The sequence below is a fragment of the Cupressus sempervirens genome, chromosome 4 (assembly GCF_028749045.1).
Source record: "Cupressus sempervirens isolate cs-2001-9-10 chromosome 4, ASM2874904v1, whole genome shotgun sequence".
NCBI classification, from domain to species: Eukaryota; Viridiplantae; Streptophyta; class Pinopsida; order Cupressales; family Cupressaceae; genus Cupressus; species Cupressus sempervirens.
The window spans coordinates 177,669,967-177,686,210 of NC_143121.1; positions in this window are offsets into that span (position 1 = coordinate 177,669,967).

Here is a 16,244-nt window from a genome sequence, read left to right on the forward strand (position 1 = left end):
TTGGTCTTTACCATTCGAGCTTATAATACAATACATTGGCTTCATTTTTATTTGGAAGTATTTATTATGTTTGTTCCAAAAGTCATTCTTCATTTGCCAATATGAAAATGCGACTATCATGAAAGGCATAGTCTTATAATTTGTAATTTGTATAATGGTATAAAAGCTTGGTTGTGGGTTTGAATCCATTGCCCCCATGACCCTCCTTCTCATGCATTTATTCTATTTATTCTTCTACCTCCTCCTCCGCTTGCCCATTTTGCAACACCATCTGGATGGAACTCTAGCCTTCCTAAAAACCATTATACATGATCTCTCCTTCTTCAAGATATTCTATAAAAAGTTCCTCAACCCTTGAACCTTTCAAAACCCCAATCTCAATGGAAGGCTTCTAGACCAAAGGAACTAGTAGATCCAGTTCTTTAAGAGAAAGAGACAACAAATCCAATTTTCTAGTGACTAGATGGAAAATAGGAGAAATCATTTCAATTAGTTATAAATAGAAAGGAATTATAAGTAAACTATATCAATATAATAAGTAACTTAGTAATTATATCAATATAATTTAATTACTAAGGAAATGAATTTATTACTCTAACATATAGTACATTATTTTGCAGACAAAGGTGTTGAATTTGATGCTTAACAGATTTACATACATGTGTAATAAATAATAAGTGTTGTAGCTTTGGGATCAACACTATAAAATGAAGGATGTCATACTACATTCACAGAGATACCAAAATATTTTATTTGATATGGAGACAAATGAAAATGTGTATTCTTCATAACTGCATTTGAGTCTCATGTATTATCATTTTCAGCTATTGACATCAGAGATACCTTTACATCTTCATCATTGTATTGATCAACGAGTCCTTATTGCACTCACTAGTTCTAAGCCAATGACTAAGGTATGAAAGAATTTACATTAAAATTTCATTAGTACTAAAATTCAATATAAAATTCATAGGAACAATCGAGTGGTAACTTTGATAGTTTTTGTAGGGTCTTATTATTCCTGACCATCAGTGTATCCTTGAGGTGTATATACAGAGGAATTATCAGTTAGCTGTAAGAAAATATTAAGTTTTATGTGTAAATATATTTTATTTTTTTATATAAAATAGTTATTTATTCATATATAATTTTGATTGTAACATGTCAAGTTACAGAAGATTCTAGACTAATGGACTAGTGAGCATGTTAGGAAGACCTCGTTATATACATTGGTCATCTCCCACTTGTTGGCAATTAAGCACAATTAGGGATTTATTTTGTTCCCCTAGTTGGAAAGAGTATATATCTAATGATGTACATTTTACACCTATATGGCATTATTGGGCATATGTTTTGTATAATTTTTTCTATGTATGTCATTTTTTACATATATTTCATGTATGACATTATTAGACATATGCTTATGATGTTTCAAATTATTGATAAATGAATTATATGATATTGTTAGACCTTATGGAATCAACTTTGATTTTTTGTTATCACATTGGTTTGATGCTTGTATTCAATCAATCAACATATTTTCCTTTTAATTCTTCCACATTTGGCATATCCATCTAACAATGAACTTATGATACTTCCATCAAGAAGTGCATGATTGCATGGTTTTATGGTGGATGTCCCTCTCTTTTTTAAATTCCAATTTTATTCATCTACATGAGTAAGGGAGATCAATTCCATTTCTTTCAATTGTATTTAAAGGTCATTAAATTTTTTTCAAACAATGTGATTAAATAAATATTATTCAGCATTTACCTCTATCATCAAGGTTGATTCATTCCTCCTCTTATTTTACCAAATAATTTGGATGAATCACCCATGGATCCTTACATTTCTTGAAGAAATTTTTCAAAGGCTTTGCAAAATGTCTTCTCTTCTTCCATAAAGTTCATGTTCATTGAAGACATTTGGTCAAACAATATATATGCTTTGTATATTCTCACAACACCAATAGTCATGGTACAATGCTTACAAGATCCATAGTTGAAGAGAAGCTATGTGAAGCTTCTAGAACCATGGAACTATACTTAATTTAGTATTATTGCATCCATGTTACTTATGAAAGTGGAAATTTCACATAGATAAGTAGGGAAACCAAAATTGAAAGCCAAACTTAACATAGAAAAGTAAAGCAAGCCTCAACTATATTCTCATTAAACACTGTGAATTCAAATATCTTTGGTGGAGTATATCTCGAAGCTCGTACAAGATATGGATGAGGTTCTAGTTCCTACAAGACCATGTTTCAGAGACCTACAATAACCTTTCTCACTTTTTGGAGATTGCATTCCATTTTCATTCTACAACGCCATCTCGGGTGATGTTGAAACTTGCAGTGTTGGCTAGTACAAAGTTGCCAACTGCCAAATCTCTCTCATCTTTCATCGTGGGATCAAACTATCTACTCCATTAGCTCCAAGTGGCTGGGTAAAACCTATCCCTAATCTCGTCTTGTCCCCTTCAGTGCTCGAACGTTCTAAGGCACGCTGAACCGGAATGTCCCTAAGGGTCACTAAATGCCATAGGGTTGCAATCTTTGACGGGGCATATCTCAGAGCTCGTGCGAGATATGGATGAGATTCTAGTTCCTATAGGACCATGTTGCAGAGACCTACAATAACCTCTCTCACTTTTTAGAGATCGCATTTCATTTTCATTCTACAACGCCATCTCGGGTGATGTTGAAACTTGCAGTGTTGGCCAGTACAAAGTTGCCAACTGCCAAATCTCTCTCTCATCTTTCGTCGTGGGATCAAACTGTCTGCTCCATTAGCTCCGGGTGGCTGGGTAAACCCTATCCCCAACCTCGTCTTGTCCCCTTCAGTGCTCAAACGTTCTCAGGCACGCTGAACTGGAATGTCCCTAAGGGTCACTAAATGCCACAGGGTTGCAATCTTTGACAGGGCATATCTCGAAGCTCGTGCAAGATATGGATGAGATTCTAGTTCCTATAGGACCGTGTTACAAAGACCTACAATAACCTCTCTCACTTTTTGGAGATTGCATTCCATTTTCATTCTACAACGCCATCTCAGGTGATGCTGAAACTTGCAGTGTTGGCCAGTACAAAGTTGCCAACTACCAAAACTCTCTCATCTTTCATCATGGGATCAAAATGTCTACTCCATTAGCTTCAGGTGGCCGGGTAAACTCTATCCCCAACCTCGTATTGTCCCCTTCAGTGCTTGAAAGTTCTCAGGCACGCTGAATTGGAATGTCCCTAAGGGTCACTAAATGCCACAGGGCTGCAATCTTTGATAGGGTATATCTCGGAGCTCGTGCAAGATATGGATGACATTCTAGTTCCTACAAGACTGTGTTATAGAGACCTACAATAACCTCTCTCACTTTTTGGAGATCGCATTTCATTTTCATTCTACAATGCCATCTTGGATGATGCTGAAACTTGTAGTGTTGGCCAGTACAAAGTTGCCAACTGCCAAATCTCTCTCATCTTTCGTTGTGGGATCAAACTGTCTGCTCCATTAGCTCCAGGTGGCTGGGTAAACCCTATCCACAACCTCGTCTTGTCCCCTTCAGTGCTCGAACGTTCTCAGGCACACTAAACCAGAATGTCCCCAAGGGTCACTAAATGCCACAGGGCTGCAATCTTTGATGGGGCATATCTCGAAGGTCATGTGAGATATGGATGAGATTCTAGTTCCTAAAAGACCATGTTACAGAGACCTACAATAACCTCTCTCACTTTTTGGAGATCGCATTTCATTTTCATTCTACAACGCCATCTCGGGTGATGCTAAAACTTGCAATGTTGGCCAGTACAAAGTTGCCAACTGCCAAATCTCTCTCATCTTTCGTCATGGGATCAAACTGTCTACTCCATTAGATCCAAGTGGCTGGGTAAACCCTATCCCCAACCTCATCTTGTCCCCTTCAGTGCTTGAACGTTCTCAGGCACACTGAACCGGAATGTCCCTAAGGGTCACTAAATGCCACAGGGCTGCAATCTTTGATGGGGCATATCTTGAAGCTCGTGCGAGATATGGATGAGATTCTAGTTCTTATAGGACCATGTTGCAGAGACCTACAATAATCTCTCTCACTTTTTGGAGATCGCATTCCATTTTCATTCTACAACGCCATCTCGGGTGATGTTGAAACTTGCAGTGTTGGCCAGTACAAAGTTGCAAACTGCCAAATCTCTATCATCTTTCGTCGTGGGATCAAACTGTCTACTTCATTAGCTCCGAGTGGCCAGGTAAACCTTATCCCCAACCTTGGCTTGTCCCCTTCAGTGCTCGAACGTTCTCAGGCATGCTGAATTGGAATGTCCCTAAGGGTCACTAAATGCCACAGGGCTGCAATCTTTGACGGGGCATATCTCGGAGCTCATGCGAGGTATGAATGAGATTCTAGTTCCTACAGGACCGTGTTGTAGAGACCTATAATAACCTCTCTCTCTTTTTTGAGATTGCATTCCATTTTCATTCTACAACGCCATCTCAGGTGATGTTGAAACTTGCAGTGTTGGCTAGTACAAAGTTGCCAACTACTAAATCTCTCTCATCTTTCATCATGGGATCAAACTATCTGCTCCATTAGCTTTGGGTGGCTGGGTAAACCCTATCCCCAACCTCATCTTGTCCCCTTCAGTGCTCAAACATTCTCAGGCATGCTGAACCGGAATGTCCCTAAGGGTCACTAAATGCCACAAGGCTGCAATCTTTGACAGGGCATATCTTGGAGCTCATGCGAGGTATGAATGAGATTCTAGTTCCTACAAGACCGTGTTGTAGAGACCTACAATAACCTCTCTCTCTTTTTGGAGATCGCATTCCATTTTCATTCTACAACGCCATCTCGGGTGATGTTGAAACTTGCAGTGTTGGCTAGTACAAAGTTGCCAACTGCTAAATCTCTCTCATCTTTCGTCATGGGATCAAACTGTCTTCTCCATTAGCTCTGGGTGGCCGAGTAAACCCTATCCCCAACCTCATCTTGTCCCCTTCAGTGCACGAACGTTCTCAGGCACACTGAACCGGAATGTCCCTAAGGGTCACTAAATCCCATAAGGCTGCAATCTTTGACGGGGCATATCTCGGAGCTCGTGCGAGATATGGATGAGATTCTAGTTCCTACGGGATAGTGTTGTAGAGACCTACAATAATCTCTCTCACTTTTTGAAGATCGCATTCCATTTTCATTCTACAATGCCATCTCGGGTGATGTTGAAACTTGCTGTGTTGCCCAGTACAAAGTTGCCAACTGCCAAATCTCTCTCATCTTTCATCGTGGGATCAAACTGTCTACTCCATTAGCTTCAGGTGGCCAGGTAAACCATATTCCCAACTTTGTCTTGTCCCCTTCAGTGTTCGAATGTTCTCAAGCACCCTGAACCAGAATGTCCCTAAGGGTCACTAAATGCCACAGGGCTGCAATCTTTGATGGGGCATATCTTGGAGCTCGTGCGAGATATGGATGAGATTCTAGTTCCTATAGGACTGTGTTGCAGAGACCTACAATAACCTCTCTGGCTTTTTGGAGATCACATTCTATTTTCATTCTACAACGCCATCTTGGGTGATGTTGAAACTTGCAGTGTTGGCCAGTACAAAGTTGCCAACTGCCAAATCTCTCTCATCTTTCGTCATGGGATCAAACTATCTGCTCCATTAGCTCCGGGTGGCCGAGTAAACCCTACCCCCAACCTCGTCTTGTCCCCTTCAGTGCTCAAAATTTCTCAGGCACGCTGAACCGGAATGTCCCTAAGGGTCACTAAATCCCACAGGGTTGCAATCTTTGACAGGGCATATCTTGAAGCTCGTGCGAGATATGGATGAGATTCTAGTTCCTACAAGACCGTGTTGCAGAGACCTACAATAACCTCTCTCACTTTTTGGAGATCGCATTTCATTTTCATTCTACAATGCCATCTCGGGTGATTCTGAAACTTGCAGTGTTGGCCAAACAAAGTTGCCAACTACCAAATCTCTCTCATCTTCCGTCGTGGGATCAAAATGTCTACTCCATTAGCTCTAGGTGGCCGGGTAAACCCTATCCACAACCTCATCTTGTCCCCCTCAGTGCTCAAACATTCTCAGGCACGCTCAACCGGAATGTCCCTAAGGGTCACTAAATGCCAGAGGGCTGCAATCTTTGACGGGGCATATCTCGAGGCTCGTGCGAGATATGGATGAGATTCCAGTTCCTATAGGACCGTGTTGCAGAGATCGGAGATCAGCCAAGGATAAGGATAGCATAATAAAAAAATGATTATTTATCTGGTCGATATAAGTCTTTTATATAACAAACCATTTATATGCATAGTAAAAGAACTGAATATAGATTTGAGACATATTGATCACCTGCAGTCTGATCAACTTCACAAGTATGCAACTTTTGTTTCACTATTTCATTCGGGTTTATTGAACTTTCTTTATGAGGTCATTTACAGATGGGATGTTCAAAGGTTGAGTTCCTATGGGCCGTCAATACTTTGACTATACTTTAAGTCAACAATTATCAATATGGGAAAAAATGGAACTCGTCGTATTTTGAAGTACTGAGAAGATGGCCTTGCCCTTCCCCAGGAGTTTCAAAAATGGGAGACATTAGGTAAAAGAGTGAAAATGTTACTATTGCTTCAACGCACATGACACAATTGGAAATGCAAATTTTGATGGTAATCATTTTGTGATAAGGGAGAGACTAGGGATGATCGTTGTTACTATCTCTTTAGTAGTGGATTTTTGTTTTCTCTTGAATTTGGTGGTGGGGGATCAGTGGTAATTCTCCTTGGATATTCCTTCTTATGATGTTAGTGACAAGTGTTTCTCTTTGAAAACACTTGTACAATCTTTTTTAAATTATTAGATAAAAAACAAAGAATTGTAAGTATTAAACATGATTAGCCTTTAGTTCCTAGAAGATCTTTATTTCCCCATCAATGCATTTAGAGAGTTAAGTTTTAAGAAGATCATAAATAGAAAAAATTAGAGAAGCGATTTAAACATTTATATCGATTGGAAACATGTGAGTCTTGAGTTTCCTCTGCCTTTTAAAGAACGTTCCTTAGCTAGCATACCTAATTCCACATTCTATAAGAGTGTCATTGCGCTAAAGATTTAGGAAACACACTACTCTAAGATAAAGCTTCCCGATCAATAATAATCTAGCCTATTGAGGTACATAATATTTCTTAATTAAACTTGTGTTAATTCAGTATTAATTTTGTAATTAACTACAATTTCAGTATCTGTGTACAGGGGGTGATTGAGAAAATTATTTGAGGTCCAATTTGGAAATATATTTGTAAGGATCTCGACCAAGGTTCACAACTTCAATGATTAATACATTCATTTAGGCTAGAACCTCACTACAAAAAATATATATATATAAAAAAGGTAGTGAATAATGTCATGTCTAGACCCAAATCAACCAATGAAAGTCAAATCAACATAATGTGGAACAACAATATATGCATTGAGTGGGTTGTCATAGAAAAGCTTCAAAATAAAATTCATGTCTAGAATTAAAAGACCTTAAAGAAAATTTATGCTTGTAACACAAATGGCCATTCAAAATTGAATATGATTACAATATGTGAAATAGCATTACGAGAACTTGTAATGCTCTTGTGAACATCGTGTTAATTCTTGTAAGAATCCCTAAGATGCTTGTTATACTCAAAATTTTATTGAAATTGAATTAATTTTTATCCTATCAGTCAATTGGCTTAGGGTGATATATGCTTCTTGGATGGAATAATGAGTTCATGATTAACTCTGTATTAAGATTCATAGCATCTTCTAGTTATTTGCAAAGGAAATTTATAAATTAAGCTAATGTCATATGGCTTGCTTGAGAAAGATGTCCGTGTTCTTATTGATGGGTACTAATGACTGTCCACATTTAGTTCTTCAATATCCTATTTGACAAGCTTTCCATAGACATTTCTTTGCCATACTAAGTATTTTTGAAAACATATTTGAGTAGAAGCACTATAGTAGATACTACATGATGTTTTAACAAATAAAGTAATGGGTTAAAGACTATTATTTCCAAGGTATTATGTCATAGTATTTTAATTGTAATGATCTTAGACTAATGACATTCTTGAAGGTAACTTTGACATGCAGCAAGAAAGACAACCTACAGCCAAGGCTATATTGTGCCTACAACCAAAGCCATAAATGCTGACAGCCAAAGCCACTAGTGCACATAGCCAAAGCCATGGATGCTTATAGGCAAAGTTACAAGTGTTTGCAGCCAAAGCCATGAGTACATGAAGTCGATGATCACAATTGTTTACAACTATTCACTAGAAACAACTTCTTTGTAGTTTTTGAGAAATACTAATAAAGAAAAAAATAACATCTACTAGTTCGTAGACATAATGGCAACTCTCTAGCAATTGAATTTAATTTCATACATGCACATATCTAATTTAATGTCATACATGAACATACTAATTTAACGTCATACATGAACAAACATATAATATAAAATGATAACCAATAATGTCGTATATGAACAAACATATCATATATTAACCAATAATGTCATACATCAAATATAGAATATCATATGTACATCAAATGTATGTCAAATATGTCTCTCTGATGCCTATATATATACATGGGGAAGGAAACAAGTCTCTCTCTCTCTCTCTATATATATATATATATATATATGTGTGTGTGTGTGTGTGTGTGTGTGTGTGTGTGTGTGTGTGTGTGTATGTATTGAATATCTCAACTACATCTTTTCCTTCCCACAAGGGGAAGGAAACAAGTCTCTCGACATCCTCTATCGTCGTGTGGAGGGAGACAGTGGAGATGACGGGGTCCTCCTGACACGCTCACTTAACCTCTTGTTGAGGCTCTTCTCTAGGTCCAACTGATACAAAGAAAGTAGATATGAATCAATATTTATTATACGTTAAAATCAAATATATGTACACACAAAATCAATTATTTTCTTACCGCCAACAAATAGTCACTCTGTAAGTCCACCTCAAATGATCGTGGACGATCAGGCGTGATAAGACCCTACAACAATTCAATAAATATAATCACTTATAAATAACATTAGAAATTTTGAGATTAACTATTATAAACAACAACTAAAACAAAGAAAATTCTTTCATACCTCTGTCAGTGGCTGTGAGCTAGCCACAGTTGCGGCCACTCCACTATCAACAGACTATCGCAGATGAGGAGGTGTGTCCGACATCATGAGCTGCATGTCATACAATACACATTATATCTAACATGAAACATGGACTAAATATAATCAAATGAATTAAATTAACATGAAACAATTGTACCTGTGTGAAGCTCGTATGATGTCTCTGCTTTGTGTCTGTGGTAAAGGTTGAGGGTCCTGTGGAGAACTGATGCACATGCATAATTTTTTTTGTCAATCCTTAATATGATTAAGTAATAAATATATGTATTAATTAAAATGATTAAATTGATACATACCTCAGGACTCGTCGAAGGGACAAAAAATGGGCCTGGAGGATCATTGCTAGGCCCAACAACACTTTGACCCTAAATTTTGAACAATGTTAATAAATGCTAATTAATTAATCATTCACTATACATATGAAATGTGATCAAATTATTAATTTACCTGTGTGTTAATGCCAAATGTCTCGTTCAGGAACTCATCGGTGGCAAGCCCATCATCCGTAGCATCTCCGGCATGAGTGCCAAATGTGCATAGGGATCCACATGAAGTGCACATGTGACCACGACGCATAGAAGGCTCCCCCTCAACTAATGGGCTCGTGGAATGGATGAGGGTTTGCGTCAAAGCATTAATGGTCCCTAGAGTGCTGGCCTCTACATGTTCCTTCACAACTGAAGGAATAATCACATGTTCGTGCTGTGGATGGACCACAGGTGCCCTAACTACATTAGGGTCATGACGTGCTCCTGGCCTCTCAAATGATGACCCCCCACCTCTACCTTGGGAGTCTAACATATTAAAATAATTGGGGATCTCCCCAAGGACAAACTCACAATATAATTTCTTAAAAAAATACACGGGGACCTCGTGATTGTTGCAAGGAGGGGCATCAAAAACCATCCACCATCTATCCCAAAATTTATTTCTAATAGCATCGTGTATACACCAATGGATGGGGAACCATTTAGTACCTTCTCTAACAGTATTTGGCTCACTGGGTTTTCTAAATAATGCATATACTACCTTTTGATATTTCTTTTTTTTTAACATCTTCATATGACAATTTATTTGCATAAAATCTTTTTTGTTCATCCCTCTTAGCCCACCAAATATCTAACTGACCACTAACTGAGGCTATCTGAGTGTTAATGGATTCGAGGGATGATGCCGATTGAACTCTCATTGGAATGGTTTGTCCGAATTCTTTCAACCGAGCAATGAGTCTTTCTAATTCAATTTTTCCTCTTTGTATTTCATTTCTTATATTTTCTTGTCTGCTTGGCAGAGGTCTTGCAATTGGTTCGGGTTGTGGAATTTGTTGTTCTTCTTGAGGAGGGTTTTGATTTTGAGGTTCTTGAGGGTTTTGTGGATTTTTCGGTTGATTATGGACATTTCTTGATAAAAAATCACTTGAAATCCAACTAAATAAACAAATCTAAATGAAATTTGTAAAAACCCTACAAAAGAATATCAAAAACCAATAAAACAATATGGAAAACATATTAAACAATGCAAAGTTAAGTTTATATCACTTACCTCATCGTCGTCGGTGTGCTCATTGTCTTGTATTTCATCGGTGAGGAGGCATTTTGGCAAATGGTGGTGAATTTTTGCTATCAAACCCACGTACGCACTGTTGGAGAGCCAAAAAGAAAAATGAAAATGATGGGATGTGGGTCTGCAGCCCATCATATAACTTTTTTGATATCAGAATAGCGCGTATGTGCTATTGAAAATTAGAAAAAAAAAAAACCTTGTCATCTTTTTGGCACCACAACTCGGTGCATATGCCCAAATATGAGAGAGTATAGCCACTAATTAGAATTAATATTGCATTAAGTCTTAGATGGATAACCAAAGCAATTCAGTAATATCCTACTAGGAATTTAAGATTTTAACAAATTTTTAACTAACTATTCTAACATTTTTTTCAAGCTATATTTATTGAGGTAGCATGGCAATAAGGAGATAGTATTTCAGGCAAATAACTTAAGAGGTTTCTACTAAGAGTTTAAGGTTTTGTTTGAACCATTCTCTTAGGAGAGAGGGCTAGTATTGATAAAAAGAAATGTCTTCAAGTTCATTTTTTCAAAAGAGGACTCATGTCCTTTCCCTTGTATTGAAAATAAATCTTATATAAATTACAGCTGGGGTATGGCCCTTTTAACAATGTAATAATATAGGACTACGATCCTAGGCAAGACAAGAGGTTTTCTTATCTGTTCTTTCCTACTAGTGCCCGTTTGAATGGAGATACTCTGTTGTATTTTTTTTTTTTTATTAAATTAATATAATCAAGGCTTTGGTCGTTTACCGATAAAAAAATCATTAATTTTAATAATATAATGAAAATCATTAACAATTAATAATAAAACTAAATATTAATTGAAATTAATTATTAATTATATTAAAATTTAATAATAATAATAATAAAAGAAATCTTATTAAAAATAACATATAATATAAAACAAAAAATCTGATTGAATGGGTTTATAGCCCCTTGGCTTCACGTAATAGCATGAGTGCTCGATGCTGCTTATAGTGCTTACGACTGTTGTATACCTGAGCTACCATAATTAGGAGGAATGAAGGAGAAGGGGGGTGGGGGTGGTGGCCGTCGCCCACCCAATAAACTATATTTTTAAAATAAAAAATCCTTCAATACCCTTTAAAACCATAAAAAAGATTTCTCTCCCAACACATGAAATTAAACTAAATTTATTGTATATCAACAATTTTCCATTTCATGTAAAATTATCACAGTAATTTATTTACTATGATAATTTTTATATAACATATATTTTTAAAATAAAAACCAACAAAGATATGATAGAAAAATAAATAAGAACTATCAAATTTATAAATTTTTAATCTCTAGTATTCCTTTTTATCCAAACCCTAGCTCAAATTCAACCAACTAAATACGAATTCCCAAAATTCATTGAATAAGTGTTTTCAATCTTCAATTTGTTTATAGAAATTTTCAAAATGAAAAGCAATAAGTTCATGAACAAGGGTTTCAAATTAAATCACAGACAATTCAACAACATAAATCATTTTTTCTCAAACAAGGGTTTCAACCCAAATGAATATTGAAACAAGTCCATCGATCACGAAGAAGATAGAATGATTTCACAGAGGAAACTAATGCACAAAACTCACGAGATCCTACTCGGACCTGATGCTAAATAATGAATGCACGGAGCTCGCAAGCAATTTCCTCTTCTTTCAAAAACCTTCTTAGAAATTGGCTCCTTCAAATCTTAGTATAGAGAAATAAGCTCTAATTCCTTAATAAAGAGCTTTCCCTAGTTAGGATTTCAGTTTGTAATCATGCGAAACCTTTTTCTTAATTATTTTGCTATATTTTAATTTTCATGTGCAACCTTTTTGCAACTTTAATTAAAATAACTTTATTAAATCAATTCCTTTCTCTCTTTTATTAAATCATAAGACGGTTTTAATAAGATATTTATTAATTTAACTAATTAAAAATATTATTTAGAGTTTATAATAAAAAATGAAACTCCTAAATAAATTATTACTAAATTAAAAATATGATTACGCTAATATTAGAACTTTAATTAAATCTTTAAATTTAACTATTTTGTTTAATTAATTTCCTAGTCAGTTAAATATAATTAAATATTGAATTTTTCTTTATAAAAATTTCATTAAATTATCCTTTTAATTTGATTTAATAATAAATGAAAGTCACAACAGACCCACAAGACTAAACACAGAAATCCATAATAAAGTGTAGAATACTAGAGCAAACTCAAAGGTCAAAATCGCAAATTCATGTCACCTAATGATTTCGGAAGGGTAAACAACTTAGATACTTGTCCTACTTTCTAGGACAATTGGCTTAGTGTTAGGACTTGGACTCAAGACTAAACATAGAAACATAACAAAGTACATAATACTAGATCAAACTCAAGGGTCAAAATCCTGAATTCACGTCACTTGATGAATTTAGAAGGGTAAACAACTCAGATACTTGTCCTACTTTCTAAGACAATTGACTTAGGGTTAGGATTTGGACTCAAGAATTATCTCCCATTTTTACCATTGAGATGTATTGCGATAGGGCACGCTCATCCTGGCAATTTAGGGAAGTCGATGCTCGATACCTACAATCTGCATAAAATCTAAGCATGTACATATACATATAATCTAAACTAAACAGACAATGTCGGGGAGTGGTGCATCATGTAGATCCCAACTAGCAGGTGATTATGACTCCCTCCCTCAACCATATCAGGAATGTCAAGCATAAAGTAATTAGACAAGTACACCATACACATGCAAGTATGGGGTAAGTAACCATAGAACTGCATATAAATAATCCATCTACTATCATCATGAGATAACTAAAAATCACTAAATGAACATACATTATAATCACCATCAAAATAATAATGAACACATGAAATAACTAAGTAACTCATCACATATAAATCAACTAAGTATGAAATAACATCTAATTGTTGGTACCTTGTTGTGTTTGATTGGGTTGGTTTTTAGCCCTCTTGTTGGGAACTATGGTGAGTTCCTCAAGTAAATCTGGGTGGTGTTCCACAATTTTTTAAAGATCGTTCATTGCTATATCTTTCTTTTCTCTTTGTACAAGGTTTCGTGTTCTTTCAAAACTTGTTTTTACTTAATCAAAACATCTAATCAAATCTAGTGACCAATACTTATAATCATATAAAAAAATCATAAAACTGGCCTAAAAGAATCTGACAAAACAACTTAAAAAGTAAACTAGGGTACCAGGCATTACACAATTGCACTATGGCTTATATAAGAAAAAAAATTGTAGCATCTTTTTGGTACCATAACTTTGTGCACTTACCCCAAAGCAAGACATGTTCCACTATTTACTTGATGACAATTAATAAATTGCATTTTCTTAACAAAATAATACTTAGAAGTACCATAATAAGGCCCCCATCCCTACACCACTAGATCATTAAGTCACTAAGGGAAGAATCCTACAATCACATAGATTGAAACTTAAAAGAAGAATTTTTAGAAAAAACAAGAGACAAAAAAATTGATAGGCCTTAATCGATATTTCACAAGTTGTACTCAAGAGACCACCAACCTCGAGGGAAAGAAACCAAAAACTCTTCCAACCTTTCAAAGATTGCCTTAACACCACATTGTCTATTATTTGAAGTAAATATACCATTACATGATTTAGTATCAATCAAATTCAAGTGGTCCACATTCTCACAAAAGAGGATGGAGTAAGGGCCCAATCAAGGCAACCCCCTATACATAATATTGAATTCAAATCACCAACCAAACTACAAGGAAAAAGATCATTTTCTCTATCAAATCTTACATGGGACCAAAGAAAGGATTTTCCATGAAAATCTATCATAGCATACACAATAGTAACCAAAATAATCTCACCCAATTCCAAATTAGAAGAAAACAAAGAAAAAGAAAAGGAGCTAGAGAATTTTCAAAGTGGAGAAATCTTGCTTACATGGAGGTCAAATAAAGGCCAATGTACCCTCCACAAGCACTCAAAGCTCCAATACATTGACACTAACTAGAATTCCAAATACTATCTAGGTCCACAAAAGCATGAAATTGATAGAATGCCTAGTCTCACGGATACAAAAAAAAAACCAAAGAATGAGCCATAACTAGATCACAAATAGCCTTGTATCAAGGGATATTATTTAAGACCTAATATTCTAGGAGAAAATAATAATTTTCAACGTCGATGGGATTGGAAGCCTTATATTTCACCAACAATTCCCCAAGTAATTGTATCTTCTCCTTAAACTAACCTTCTTATGGAGACGTTGCTACAAACACAAAACTAGAAAAGACCCCTCCCATTATTAGAATTTTGCACCTATTTAGCTAAGTCTGACAAAATAATATCATCCTACAAATTCGCTAGATCACTTGGATTTCTTGGCTCAAAGGTTGACAATGAAAATCCCTATTGGGGTTGAATGAGCTGATTTAGAATAATCTTCTTGCTTCCGCACAACATACACACACACATTAGTTCCTTAGAAGAAACATCCCACTAAAACTCCTTATAAGGAAAAAGTGTCTAACACCTCAAAATGATTAAATGTCTCGTCTATTTGACTATTCCTAAAGGATTGCTCTTGTCCTCTCCCTTTACCCCAAGACTTAATTGGCATAAAATCCTCCTTATCGAGACCACTATCTTTCATAAGGGCCTTTCCCTCATTCCAATTATCCGCCTTTGGAAGTGAGGAATAAAAAAGAACCACCAACAAAAGTAACAACAACCTTATTAACTATAGGACACTAATGCTAAAGGTGAACATACTCATGATATACCTGAGAATGAAAAGAAAGACTCATAATCAACCTATTCAATCCATAATGAAGAGGTTAAATTTTTTTTCCAAGGAATTTGATAATGAATTATTTAAATCAATGTCAACACATAAGTGAGGAAAGGCAAGTATCTTCTTATCTAGGATGTTCGGAGTAACTATGACCAACTCTTTAAGAAAAGGAACAATATATCATAGAACACCTTCCTTCCAAAACTTCAAAGGAAGTTGCAACACATAAACCCAAATGGGAACCCTCAAAGGTAACTACTCAACCAAATTGAATCTCACATGATATGGCTAATGAACAAACCCACATGATTGTAAAAATAAGGTCCTCCATCAAAAACCATGTCCTGATTTGACATGCTAGAGAAGACATCTAGGAAATAATTTGATAATTACATAACAAAGGCATTTCTGAATGCAAATATTAGATAGAAAGTAAGTTTTTCATTACATTCTCTATGATACATGCATACAAAATATGACTTTGAAAAAATCACAGAGAATCAATTCCTATGACTGTTTTCTCTATAAGGCAAAAATAACTTTCAACCTTGGAATTCTATTCGAGTCTAAAAGGCAACAAAACTTTCAGCCCTATAATTGATCACAATAAAACATTATATTTCAATTTATTTTCACCTTGGTAAAATGAAGAAAGAACTATCCTTTATCCTAACTAGTTTTTATCATTAATTTTTAAAACCAAATATCTTATAAAAT